Below are 15,119 nucleotides of genomic sequence, written 5' to 3'. Positions count from 1 at the left end.
GTTTGCTGGTCTGATAGAGCCTGGCAGAACCACTGAGACTATGGCCCCTAGCTGCCCTTCAGGTCTGGAATTGAACCCACACCTGTGGTTTCCAGTTGAACAAAAGACAGGCATATGAACATTTACCTCAAGTAAATACACTCCTTGGAAAGAACAATCATGAGAGAAAGAAGGGCTTCTTATGCACAGGGAGACAGCTCAGGAGGCAGGAGTGTATGGAGGGATGGACACTGGGAAGAGGTAACTATGGGGAGGAAGTGAGAGGGGAGCCAACAGCTGGTAAACTGTGGTCAATGACATGAGACAAAGTATATGTGAACTGCTATATGGAAAGTGAATTTTCTCTGTAAATCTTCACCCAAATCACAATTTAAAAAAATTACATTTATTATGTACTGCCTGATCCCCATAGAGAAATGATGCCATTCTCATATTATTCCTGTCCATCATCTCCCTCCCTCTGGGTAGGAGTGAATACTTCCCTTTCCCATCTCACTCTCATTCTCACTTTCTTGCTTTACAACCTGTTAAAAAAAAAAAGAAAGAAAGAAAAGAAAAGAAAGAAAGAAAGAATGAAGCAGGATAAGATGGGTACAGTCCACAGTGTTGTAAGGGAATGTTGATTTTAGGGGCTGGGCATCAAGGTGTCCTATGTCATGTAGCATGGCTGTGCCCAGTACTGAGGTGTTATAAGTGCAATGCTGAAAAGGAAGCCATGCCAGATTGATCTGAATGAATAGGAAGACAAAAAACAGGTGAGAAGTGATGGCAGCATCCAAGAGGCGCCATGTATTTAGTCTGGATTTGGAATAGGAAGTGCTGGGTGGAGTTTGGGGCAGTAGTAAAGACCCATTTGAGATCAGTGATCATTACATTTTCAGTGTTATCAATCTGTCCTGTTGTTTAACATCCTCTAGCAGCTCTTGGCTGCTCAGGTAAGGCCCTGAGAGGGGAGATATTTGGGTTCATCCAGAGTTTAGGGCTATTAAAGTAATGGTCCACAGAATCTAATCTGAATAAGAAGGACAATGCAGAAAGAAGAGAGCCAGTGCTTTGGATGAAAGCCAATGATCCAACACACTGGAGATCCCAAAGTGGTCAAAGAATGTAGTAGGGTAAGTGCAAGCTGGGTAGAGGGAACTGTTAGGGAGAAGGATGTTTTAACAAGAGACTGAGAGTAGAGCAGCTTGGGGGGGGGGCATGTTGAAGGATGACTCAATGTCATGGAAAAAGTGGGTTGAGGATCATAGAAAAGACGGAAGAGACAAGAAATTCCTTGGAGATAAGAAGGTTCATGAAAAAGGAGTCCATAAAATTGAATGCTGAAGTCCTCAGATTTATGGACAGATAATAGAGTGAAGAACAGGACTGTGGCCTAGGAGCTTAATGCTTTAGTCTTTTAAGTGGTATTGTGGCTATGCAACATATCAGCTTGGCTAGGTGGAAGTATGCTTCCCAGAATCCCTATCTTGTTTTTCTCTGCTTAGGCTTGGCTATAAAAGACAATTCATAAGGGATGTGAAGGGCAAAAGTGAAACCAAAGGCGTATTTTTCTGACATTTGGCAGGTCTGTGCAGGGGCAGCAGGCAACTCTCATGCTTTGTCATTATCTGCTGGCTCATTTATTGGCAGAGGACAACAACCAGGACAGCAGCTGCTCCTTCCTCCTCCTGAATATTACTGTAACTTCTCTTACTTGTGGCCAGGTATGTGTTTAGCACCATGAGGAAGGGAGTTTCTCCTCAAAGTCACACATACATTCAAAGTTGGATGCTGGCATTGGTTCCAATCCTTTAGGGTGGGTATCACCTCATGTTGTGAGTTCCAGCTTGTCCTAGTTCTCCTCTTCTTTTTATCCATCTTCCCTTCCTTCCTGTCCTTTCCCAGACTGCCCTGAAGATTTCAAGTTGTAGCATTAGATATGAAGATGAGACTTATACAGACTATTTAACCAGCTTTGAACATAGGTAAATAATGTACCATCTTGAGTAAAATCAAGTCCATATAATAAATCACTATTATATACATTACTATATATACTATTGGGAGCTCTGGTGGGAAAGTGTCTAAGGCATTTGACTGCCAATCAGAAGCCTGGCTGTTCAAACCCACCAGCCACTCCTCGGAAGGAAGGCTGGGCAATCTACTTCCGCAGTGATACCACCTCGGAAACCCAAGGAGGGGTCACTATGAGTCGGGGCCAACTTGATGGCACATAACAACAACGACGTATTATATACATATTATATACATTCCTCAACAGCACCTAACACACACACACACACATATAATCTATCTATATAATATCTCAGTGGTTTTGTTTCTCCAATTGAGTTCTGAATATTACAGCATTTGGACGAGAACATATTTAAAAGTTTTCAGGAAAGAGAAAGTGAACCTCATTTCAGGTATATAGAGATGGTCAACTGGGAGAATTTCAAATCAACCAATTATGATTTTCTACAACATCGCCATGCAGCTCCCATTCCTCATTTCTGTCCTCATGATCACAGCAAGACATTTATTTTGTGCCTTGGTGAAGTTTGTTGCTGCTGTTGTTGTTAAGTGCCGTCGAGTCGTTTCCGACCTTATTTGGTTAAGTTTAGATATCCACTTTATGAAACGGTTCTTAAATTTGCCTATTTAAGTAAGAAAATTGCTCAGTTGAGTCTGGCATTTTGGTGTGATTTTCTAAACATTGTGCTCAATATCGGCAGCCAGGACTATTGGGTTAATTCATAAGGAGAGCTAGATTCACAGCATTTTGTCCCAAATGAAGCTATTGTAGTTAGGAGGAAAACTATATATTTTTTAATTTGAGAACCCTTGGATTCAAGTCTTCAATTTACAGCTTTGAAGTTGTAGAGAAGGGAATTAGGGGTGTCTGCTTTATCCAAAGGAGCTCTGGTGGCACTGTGGTTAAAATATTGGGCTGCTGACCAAAAGGTTGGTGGTTCAAACCCACCAGCAGTTGTGTGGGAGGAAGAGGAGGCAGTCTGCTTCTGTAAATATTTACAGCTTTGGAAACCCTATGGGACAGTTCTACTCTGCCCTACAGGGTTGTCATGAATTGACTTGACAGTCATGGGTTTGATTTTTAGTTTGCTTTATGCAAATCTTTGTCACAAAATAAAGATTTATTAACTACTTCTTGCTTTGAGCACTCTTTACTAAAGTTTTAAGTGAAAGGACAGCCTACAAAAACAATATCAAGGAGACAACATTACTTTTCCTTGGAACTCATTTGTACTACTTATATTATCAAAGCAGCAAATGTTAATAAGCATAAATATGTTGTAATAAAAACTACTCTCATCTCTCTTTCCTTCATTGTACACTCCTTGGAAAATACTTTAAGTACTAAATGACAACTGCCTGGAGAGCGGTCACAGAACATTCCCCTTGAACCTGGACATTAGCCCAGCAAGCAATGCTTCAGAATTAAGCACCTGTGATTAGCCCAGTGATTTTCCCTTACTCACTACCCAGAGAGCAATTCTTGGTTCCCATCCCACCCCATGATAAGGCTGTTTATTCAATCAGAAAGACAAACCAGGCTTGCACAAACCAAGCATAAGAGACACAAGAGCTATTTATTCTGGTTAATAAATAGGGATAAACCATGTAGAGATCAATTGTATCGTGGTCACAAGAAGGGTTTCTCTTGTCTGGGAGTGTAAAACATTATGGCAGACATTGTTTTTGGCTCTTTCTTCTTTTTTGATGTGTGCAGTTATTGCTAAAAATTGGCCTCTGATCACTGTTTTTGCTGTTTCCCTAAGATTTTGGTATGTTGTGTTTTCATTCTTGTTTCATTCAAGGAATTTTTGAATTTCAATTTTTATTTCTTCTCCTACCCAGTCTTTCTCAAGGAAGGTGTTGTTCAGTTTCCATGTGTTTACTCTTTTTCTGTTGATCTTCCTATTGTTGATTTCCAATTTGATAGCATTATGATCTGAGAAAATGCTTTGCAGTATTGCAATGTTTTCAAATTTATGAAGGTTTGCATTATGGCCTAACATATGGTCTATCATGGAAAATGTTCCACATGCACTGGAAAAGAATGTATATTGTGCTGTTGTTGGGTGAAATGCTCTGTAGATGTCTGTAAGGCCAAGTTGGTGGATTGTATTGTTTAGCTCTTCTGCATCTTTGTTGAGTTTCTTTCCAGTTGTTCTATCTTTCATTGAAAGTGGTGTATTAAAGTCTCCCACTATGACTGTGGAGTCATCTATTTGACTTTTCAAGTCTTTTAAAGTCTGATTTATGTATTTTGGGGCTCTTTCATTGGGTCCATACATAGTCATTATGGTTATATCTTTATGTTCAATCGATCCTTTAATCATTACATAATGTCCTTCCTTTCTCGTATGGTGGTTTTTGTCTTAAACTCAGTTTGATCAGAAATTAATATTGCCACGCCTTCTCTCTTACAGTTGCCATTTGCTCGCTATATCTTTTTCCAACCTTTGATTTTTAGTCTATTTTTGTCTTTATCTCTAAGGTGTGTCTCTTGTAGGCAGCATATTGATGGGTTTTGTTTTCTTATCCAATCCGCAACTCTCCATCTCTTGAGTGGTGCATTTAATCCATTAACATTCAATGCAATTATTGACAAATATGAATTTATTGCTGTCATTTTATTATGCATTTTTTCCTGGTGTTCCTGATTTCTTTGTTTGCTATTAATTTTTGTGCTGAGCTCATTATGTTTATGAATCATGTTATCATTTCCTTTGTTGCTGTTGTTTAAGTATTTGCTGAATATTTTTGTATTGTGATATAAAGGTTTATCATTTTTCTTTGAGGTTACATGATTTATAATTTCTATGATTTATAATTTTCTTCCAAAGTTTAGAACAGTCCATTCCATCTTGCAACTCTCTTAACTTCCTCACCATTTGGAAGTTCTGTAACTACACAGACAATTTTCCCTCTTTTTGTTTGTAGTTGTCCTCACTTCCCAACTGATGTCTCTGGTTCCCTGCTTACAATCTGGTAAGCTCATTTTACTTTGGATATGTCCATAGCTGTGGTTTCTGGCTTATGTCATCTTGTGTACTAATGGTCGGTTGTTATTTGCTTTTTTTGGTTCTCTGTTCAAAGGATTCCCTTTAGTATCTCTTGTAAGGTTGGTCTCATTTTAACAAATTCCCTTAGTTTCTGCTTATCTGGAAATCTCCTAATTTCACCATCATATTTGAGGGACAATTTGGCCACCTGGCCAAATTCTTGGTTGATTTTTTTTTCTCTTTCAGGGTTTTATATATACCATCCCATTACTTTCTCACTTGCATGGTTTTTGCTGGGAAATCAGAGCTTATTCTTATTGGTTGTCCTTTGTAAGTAACTTTTTGTTTTTTCCCATGCTACTTTCAGGATTTTCTCTTTGCCTTTGGTTTTGATGAGTTTGGTGATGATATGTCCTGGTGATTTTCTTTTGGGGTCTATCCTGTTTGGAGTTTGTTGGACTTCCTGAATGGATATATTCTCATCTTTCATCATATCAGGGAAGTTCTCTTCCAACAAATATTGGACAATTTTCTCAGTGCTTTTATTTTTCTCTTCCTATCTGGAATTCCACTGACACATAGGTTATTCCTTTTGATGGTACCCCACATGAACCTTAGGTTTTCTTCATTTTGTTTTGATTTTTTTCTGCTTGATCCCTTTCCAAAGAAGTATTCAGGTATTTGTCTTCAATCTCATTAATTCTGTCTTCCATTGCATCCATTCTACTCCTTTTATAGTTATTTGTTTGCTTATCCAGCCACCATCCCTCTTCTTTATTGTTTAGAAAAAAAATTATTTGGTACAGATATCAGTAGGCAGCAATGTAGTTTAGAAGAGAATGGTTTCCTCTAAGCTCAGAAAAAGGATTGAATCACAATTTCTTTACACCAATTTTGACAGCCAGCCTTAAAGATTTCTCCAACAGTTCTAGTCTCCTAATATTTAGACCTCCTCCCACACTATATACAGCTGACCTATGTCCTGTGTAAACAGTAGTGTGTTTTGGAAATGGTGGAATATGACTTTGGAGGGTAGGTCATAAGAGACATGGCAGCATTTCAGGGAAAGCCAGCTGTCACATCATGAAGTTACTCAAGCAGCCATAGTGAAGTCAACATGGCAAGGAGCTCAGGCCTGCTGCTCAGAGGCTGCATAAATTTGTTGCCCATGTAAATGAACCAACTTTGTTCACATCCTCCACCTCCAGCTTCAGATGACTGGTGGCTCAGCTAACATCTTTGGTCCAACCTTATAAGAGACTGCAAGCTAGACTCACCCAGTTACATTTCTCCCACATTCCTGGTGCACTGAAACTGTGAGAGATAATACTTCCTTACTGTTGTTTTAAGACACTAAGTTTCAACGTAATTTGTTATACAGCAATAGATACACCAATCATATTAATTCTCATTCTCTTGCCTGGTGTGTGTGTGTATATATCTGTATTGGCAGTATACAACATCTAAAATGTTAACATTTGTCAATGAGTCAACTTATACTGATCCTGTATATGTCAGAGTAGAACTGTGTTCCATAGGATTTTCTTTTTTTTTTTCCCTCAAATTTTATTTATTTTGTTGTTATTGATAATATAAATAGCAAAACATACATCAATTCAATAATCTGTACATATACAGATATACAGATAGTGACATTAATTATATTATTCATGTTATAAGCCAATCTCATCCTCCCTTTCTGAGTTATTCCTCCCTCATTAACATAAACTCACTGCCCTTTAAACTCATTTCCTATCTAATCTTCCAAGTTGTTAGTTTGATCCCATATAGCAACCCAACCCACTGCCATCAAGTTGATTCCAACTCATAGCAACCATTTAGGACAGGGTAGAACTGCCCAATAGGGTTTCCAAGGCTATAAATCTTCATGGAGGAAGACTCTCTCATCTTTCTCCCATGGAGCAACTGGTGGGTTAGAACTGATGACCTTTTAGTTAGCAGCCCAACACTTTAACCACAGAACTCCTTTGATCCAATATAAATAGTTATTAAAAAAGCATAATGCTCATCAAGGGGGAAAGACAGCATCTTAGCAGACCATGTGCTTGGTCTCTCTACCAACAAAGATTTTGAGCAACTAGGTAAAGCAGATGCAAATTATGATACTGGAGTTATGAGAGCTAGTGAGAAGATACACAAGTATTAGATCTAGTGAAGGTGGCAAAAAAGAGCAGGTTAAGAGACTGGGAAAAATTTTAAAAAACCTGCCCAGCCAGGGTTGCCAAAGAGAAGTCATTAGACAAAGGAAGTCAAGGAGGAAAAAAACAAAAGTCATAGAACCCACAGGCTCTAAGACTCAGAATAATCACACTGGGAGTTTTTCAAGGTGAGCTGGGGCCATGAGTGGGGACAACAATCATTTTGGGAAATGGAACGGGATCCCCTTAGCTTAAGCTGCCACAGAGTCTGGAAGGGATTTGGGGAAAGGGAAGAGAAACTCTCTCCAAATAAACAGAACCCCAAATTGGACAAATGGCAGTGGGCTCAAGTCCAATTCTTAGTATTCCTTTTTAGCACAGAGCGGGACTGGGACCTGGGATTTCACAACTTGTGGATCTGTGCAGAGTAAAGTGGCCTTTTGTCCCTTGAGGCAGCTGGTAGGTTTAAACTGTGGGGCTTTGCTTCGTATTCCTTTTTAGCACAGAGTGGGACTGGAACCTGGGATTTCATGACTTGTGGATCTGTGCAGAGGAAGGCAGCCCTTTGTCCCTCGGGGCAGCTGGTGGGTTTAAACTGTGGGGCTTCGATTAACAGCTGGGTGCCATCATTAGCTGACTGTTCCTCATGGAGACCTGGGTCCAGGTGCCTGCAATACTAACTGAATTATCTCACACTAAGCACAGAAAACACTTTCTGACTTAATCTCCTGATAGTGCTTCTTGTGCTGACCCCTTTCTCTTGTGGATGCTACAATTAGTGAGCAGATTTTGACACAGCACCCAATTCCCAAGGCCTCTGGCTGAACGAAACTGGAGGGACCTCTCCTCAAATACCTAATCCTCCCTTCATTTTTCCCTCATTTTCATTCAGGTTTGCCAAACTTTCACCCTTCCCACCCACCCACTCTTGTTTCATCTCTTTTTCTTATATTCTCTTTTCTTTTTCCTTATTTCTTGTCATCTATTTTTGTTCTATCTCTTCATCTTTTCTTCTTTGGCATGGCTTTTTTTGTTTTGTTTTTTTTTTTCCTTTTTTTCTTTCCCTAGCTCATCCAATGAGGGGAACAAATTAACCTTCCACTAGTCAGCCATAGCTGTTACACTGACCACCTCATCCAACAGACAAGTAACACCAATAGCTCTTGCATCACAAGATCAATGATAGACAATGGACAACATCTGCTCATCCCAACTGCAAATCCTCTTCACAATGTACAGAGACCTGCACCCACATTCCCAACAGTGATTCTACCTACACAGAGAAAGTTGGAGAGTGACCCAGTACAGCTGAGTTAACAACCAAAGAAGTACACTTGCTCCACACTCCAAGATATAGTAAAATATAAAGCCAGGGTGAGTGAGACAAATCAGTACATAACTAACAAATAAAGACAACAACATCAAAATGTCTAGGAAACAGATCAATTCAAATAAATAAATAAATAAAAGGACAAGATAGTAGAAACAAGTGCCCAAGATAAAGAATTAGGAAATTTCCCTGAGGAAGAACAAGCTGTAGAACTGCTTGTTGTACTTATTGCTTCTGATAAGGAATTCAGAAGATTTAGATATATAGGGCCCTCTAAGACTTCAAGGAAACCATAAACAGAAGCAACAAGAAAACAGATAGTACCCAAGAAGAATTCAGGAAAATCATTCAAGAACAAAATAACAAGATAAATACACAATTAGAACATGTACAAGAATAGCAATTAGAAAACCAGAAGATGAACAATAAAAATTACAGACACAGGTAACACACTGGAAGGGAAAAAAAAAAAAACTAGACTAGAACTGGCTGAACAATGCATTTCCCAGCTAGAAAACAAATCTTTTGATGCCAGCCTGCATGAGGAAAAATCAGAACAAATATTTAAGACAAATGAATAAAACCTAAGAGTTATACAAGATGACATGAAAAGAAACAGCATATGCCTGATTGGAATCCCAGAAGAAGAGGAGGAGAAAAAAAAAAAACTGAGAAAACTGTCAAAGACTTTCCAACAGAAAACATCTCCCATATCATGAAAGAAGAAAACATATCCATCCAAGAAGCCTAACGAACCCCATACAGAATAGATCCCAAGAGAACGTCACCAAGACATATCATACTCAAACTTTCCAAAACCAAAGACAAAGAAAGAATCTTTGGAGCAGCTTGGGGAAAAGAAAGTGTCACTTACAATGGACAACCAATAAGACTAAGCTCTGATTTCTCAGCAGAAACCATGCAAGCAAGAAGGCAATGTGATGGCATATACAAAGCCTTGAAGGAAAAGAATTGTCAACCAAGAATTTTAATCCCAGTCAAACTGTTCCTCAAATATGAGGGTGAGATCAAGACATTCCCAGACAAAGAGAATTTAAGGGAATTTGTGAAAACCACAATACACATTCTTCTCCAGTGCACATGCATCATTTCCAGAATATACCATATGTTAGGCCAGAAAACAAGTCTCAATAAATTTAAAAACATTGAAATACTACAAAGCACTTCTTGGATCACAATGCTATAAAATTAAAAATCAGTAATAGAAAGACCAAAGGAAAAAAAGTAAAAAAATGTGAAAACTGAATAATACACTGCTCAAACACTCCTGGGTACCAGAAGAAATAAAATGTGAAATAAAATAATTCCTAGAAACAAATGAGAATGAAAATACAACTCACCAAACCTTTTGGGACACAGCAAAAACAGCACTCAGAGGTCAATGTATAGCAGTAAATGCACACATCAAAAAAAGAAGGAAGAATCAAAATTAACACTTTAATTCATTAACTCTAACAATTAGAAAAAGAGCAACAAAAGAAACCTGTATTGCCCAGAAGAAAGGAAATAATAAAGATCAGAGAAGAAATAAATGAAGCAGAAAACAAAAGAAAGTAGAGAAAATCAACAAGACAAGAAGGTGGTTCTTCAAAAAGATCAACAAAATATACAAAGCACTGGCAAATTTAACAAAATAAAAGACAGAGAAGATGCAAATAACACAAAAAATAAATGGAAAGGGCAACATTTTAATAAAACTAACTAAATAAAAAAGATAATAACAATATGATGAAGAACTGTACTCCAACAGATTTGAGAACCAAGAAGAGAAGAATAAATTACTAGAAACACAAAAGCTACCTAAAAACTATCCCAGTCTGAGATAGAATACTTGAATAGACCCATAACAAAAGAACAAATTGAGCAGGTTGTAAAAAAAAAAAACCTCTGCACACAAAACAATACTAGCCCAGACAGCTTTACTTGGAGAATTCTACTAAATGTTCAGGGAAGAGCTAACATCTATACTACTCAAACCATTCCAGAACATAAAAAATGATGAAATACTCCCAAATTCATTCTGTGAAGCAAGCATAACACTCATACCAAAACCAGGTAAAGATAACACTAAAAAAGAAAACTACAAATCAATATCCCTCGTGAATATAGACACAAAAATCTTCAACAAAATCCTAGCCAACAGAATCCAACAACATATCAATAATTATAATAATACATCATGACCAAGTGGGATTCATACCAGGTATGCAAGGTGGTTCAACATCAGAAAAACAATCAATGTAATCCATCACATAATTAAAACAAAAGAGAAGAACCATATAACCATATTAATTGATTTGCAGAAAAGGCATTCAACATCCATTCCTATTCAAAACTCTCAGCAAAATAAGGATAGCAGGAAAAATCCTCATCATGATAAAGGGCATATACTCAAAACCAACAACAAACATTACTGTCAGTGGAGAAAGACTCAAAGCGTTCCCCTTGTGAGCAGGAACCAGACAAGCATGCTCTCTATCACCACTTCTATTTAACATAGTGTTGGAAGTCCTAGCCAGGGCAATAAGGCAAGAAACAGAAACAAAAGGCATCCAAATTGGCAAAGAAGAAGTGAAGCTATCTCTATTTGCAGATGACATGATGCTACACACAGAAAACCTAAGAGACTCAGCAAAAAATTACTGGAACTAATAGAAACATTCAGCAAACTGGCAGGATCAAGGTCAGCATACAAAAATCAGTTGGATTCCTCTACATCAACAAAGAGACCTCTGAAAAGGAAATAAGGAAAACAATACCATTTACAATGGCTACCAAAAAGATAAAATACTTAGGAGTAAATCTTACAAAGGACACAAAAGACCTATACAAAGAAAGCTATAAAACGCTACTACAAGAAACTACAAGAGATCTACATAAATGGAACAACATGTCCACAGATAAGAAGATTGAATATTGTGAAAATGTCAACACTACTCAAAGCAATCTATACATTCAATGCAATGCCAATCCAGATTCCATCAACATTCTTTAAGGACATGGAGAAAGCAATCACTAAATTCATATGGAAAGGAAAGAGACCTCAGATAAGCAAAGCACTGCTGAAGAAGAAAAAGTAGGAGGTCTCACACTCCTAGATCTCAAAACCTACTAGCCAAAGCAGCATAGTATTGGTACAATGATAGACAGATAAACCAATGGATTAGAACTAAAAACCCAGAAATAGACCCATCCATCTATGGATAGCTGATCTTTGACAAGGGGAGAAAAAGCCTCTTTAACAAATGGTGCTGGAAAAATTGGATATTCACTTGCAGAAAAATGAAACAAGACCCATACTTCATCCCATACACAAAAACGAACTCAAGTTGGATCAAAGATTTAAATGTAAAACCCAAACTATAAAGTTCATCAAAGATAAAATAGGGGCAGATCTAGGGGCCCTAATTTACAGCATAAATAAACTATCAAGCATAACACAAAAATGCACAAGCATCAGAAGAGAAACTAGATGACTGGGACCTTTTTAAAAATTCTTTTTTTTTTTTTTTTCCCCCTGGTTCTAACCACTGTTCTTAATTTAGGAAATCAATTGAACATGCATGAACTCTAACACTGGAATACGGAACCCTTGTGTCTACGAGGAGTCTCCTGCTGTTCAGGAGGGAGGCTTCTGTAACTGGGGCTGACAGAGGGGGGAGGAGGTTTTACACACAGTAGAGAACAGACACCACTGTACTGTCACCAGCACATTGCCCCGGGGTAGTTAATCTGCACTTGCACTTGGCTGTGGTGAGGTGGCCGCTGCTGTTGCTCCTTCAGCTGCTGCTGCTTCTGTTTGGAGAAGCAGCTCAAAGCAGACTCGCCGTTGCCTGGGGCAGACATGCAGCTTGCCAGACTGAGTGGGGTGTTTGGTCCTTAGGTCACCTTTAAACAACGGCTGGCGCAGCTCCTTCTTCAAGACTCTCAACTGTTTTTGTCTCCGACGTGCTTCCTGCTCATCAGCTTTTCCTCCCTTACACATTTCCTCTTCCAACTCAGTCTCAAGGGCAGCCGCTGCCTGCTCAATCCAAGAGTTGTGCACACAAACCTGGAAATTCCAATACTCGGCTTTCTCAATCTTGTCGAGCTAAATGGATTTGCTCCTTAACTGCATCTATATAATTTGTCTGCACATGGAACATGGGGACGTCTTCATCTGAGGGTTTTGTAAATCTTCTTAAAGTTGGTCACATTCTCAGGCCCAATCAGCATCAAGCTCAGGCCTTCCTTTGCGGCAGGAGCAGTTCAACCACTTTGATAGATGTAAATCTCTGAGGTGCGAGGGACCTGGTAATGGGTACATGCTGGACTCCAGGAATATCCAGACTCGGGGCTGCCACATCTGTTGCCAGTCTTTCACACAGGCAAACTGCTCCAGGTTTCTGAGCCTCTGCTTCTGGTGCATGCAGGCATGTAGGGTCAGTGGCATGATGTCCAGGACTTTGAGGAGCCCTGAGAGGAGTTTGATGCAGGAAATGCTGTTGGCAAACACTAAAATGCAACCTGGATATTGCATCAGGAAGTAGTACATGTACAGATCTTTCTCATCAGTCTCACAATGGATCTTGGTCTCAGTCAGCATCTCCACTGTAGCCTCTTTTCTTGTGAGGTCAATGACCTTGGGCTTGCCCCTCATACCAATCTTCTGCATGAGGAGGTCAAGTTTGGCAGTTTTGTCCATTTTCTTGGTGTGCTTCTTATGAAGGATTCAAGCAGTAGCTTGATGTACCAGCATTAGTGTGGCAGAAAAAACAAGTAGCTGTCTCTTTGGGTTGTACTGAGAGTCACTAAGCATTTCTAATAGTTGGGAGAGCTCAGCAAAGCGGCCTTTCTCAACCATCCTGTCAGCTTCATCCACTACCAGACACCTGAGGTGTCAAAGGTTATTCAGATGAGGGTGCTTTTCCTTAACCAGCTCCCACAGCCGGCCTGGAGTAGCAATCAATCCCCGGCTGGTGGTTCAGCATCCTTTGCTGTTTTTGTGTGGACATTCCACCAACCAAAATAGCAGTTTTAATCCCTGTAAACTTGGCCATAGCATCGATGTGCTGTTTGACCTGGACAGCCAGCTCTTGAGTAGGAGTCAGAATCAAGCCCAGTAGAAGGACGCTTTGGGTGCTCTTTACAGGTGCTTAGCCCATCACTCACCTCTTGTTTTAACTTTTCAGTCTGCTCTTCATTGAGCTTCTCCTCTTCACCCTCATCCTGTTTAGACACAAACTTCTCCTTGACCAGAGAAGAAAGTCCTTCACTGGCATCATTATCACAGGATAGCAGCACGTGGTATGAGACAGCAGCTCTGGTCTTGGCTCTGGCCTTGCAGGATGGTGCTCCAGCCTCACTGGACACTGCTTCACTCTCACTTTCAGGCTCATCATGCCATGTTCCAGACTCAGTTCTGGCCTTGCTTGGTGATCCAGTCTCTGCCTCTCCAGGGGACACTCTACTATCTCCAGCAGCTGGGGCAGGCTTCCTCTTTTGCCACTGCAGTACTGCATGAATCATCAGAATGCCAAAGGCAAGAGTTTTTCCACTTCCTATCTCAGCAGCTCCAAGGATGTCCAGTTTGTCATGGATGGCAGGTGCCAAGGTCAGGGCTTGGATTGGTGTGGGTGCAGAAAAGCCTAGAAAGTTGAGTACTCAGAGTACCAGCTTGGGCACAAACAGGTCCTTCCAAGCCTTCTGGTCATGCATTTTGGGCATCCAGGTCTGCCTTTTTGGGCACCTTTGGAGTAGTGCCCTGGGAAGGCTTCAATTCTTTCTCCCCCTCCTCTTCTTTTTCTTCAATTTTGGAACAGCATGGGCCTGGCTTCCTGATGCCCTGTCCCCTATCTCAGGCACAGGACATATAAAGCCATTTTTCCAAGGCTCTAGCTCAGCATCTTTGACCTCAAACTCTTTCTGGGTACTAGTAACTTCAGTTTCCACATCTTCACTCTCCTTCAACATGATGTTTTTGTTTAGGGAGCTGGCCTCACCTTCCTCCTCCCCTTCTAAAACAGTCTGTGCTTTTTTCTTCCTGGGCTGTTCCTTTGAGAAGAGGTTAGAGGGGTTCTTGGCAGGAGAGACCAGTTGGTAATCGGTCAGTTCTTCAAAGCACACTAAGTCATCCATCTGTCTGTCTGCAAACATGTTTGGGTCAGTCTTCACCTGCTTCTACTTCCCCATAACTTTGATTCCTTTTGTCTCAAATTTGCTATAGGTTGACGGTTTTGGCCTTGATTTTGTCTCCCTCAACGTCATGGTTGCATGTGGAACCACTGCTGACGTCCCGTGCACAAATCCTAAAAGTTAAGTTCTTATGTGCATCACAAGATTTCTCCAAAAGGATAAAAAAGAGAACCCACAGGTTGGGAGAAAAAAAAATATTTGGCTATGACATATCTAACAAGGGACTTATTTCTAGAATTTATAGAAAACATCAATATATCAACACCAAAAAGACAAACTATCCAATTTAAAAATGGAAAAAGGAACTCAGCATTTTTCACATATATAATTCATCTACCATTGACTCTTAAAATGACTTATTTAAGAAAAATGTATACTATTTATTATTTTTAGGAGCTCTGGTAGTATAGCACCTAAGGCACT

At 39.7% G+C, this 15,119-nt stretch overlaps 1 pseudogene; it reads right to left on the bottom strand.

Annotated features, from left to right (window-relative positions):
- Positions 1-12,249: 12,249 nt before the first annotated feature.
- Positions 12,250-14,768, bottom strand: LOC103208530 (annotated as a pseudogene).
- Between the last annotated feature and the right edge of the window lie 351 nt (positions 14,769-15,119).

Source organism: Orycteropus afer, unplaced genomic scaffold, assembly GCF_000298275.1.
Source record: "Orycteropus afer afer isolate SDZICR_OR568_19922 unplaced genomic scaffold, OryAfe1.0 scaffold00449, whole genome shotgun sequence".
Taxonomy (NCBI): Eukaryota; Metazoa; Chordata; class Mammalia; order Tubulidentata; family Orycteropodidae; genus Orycteropus; species Orycteropus afer.
The sequence above is the reverse complement of the archived record's forward strand: the minus strand, read 5'-3'. Positions and strand labels throughout refer to the sequence as shown.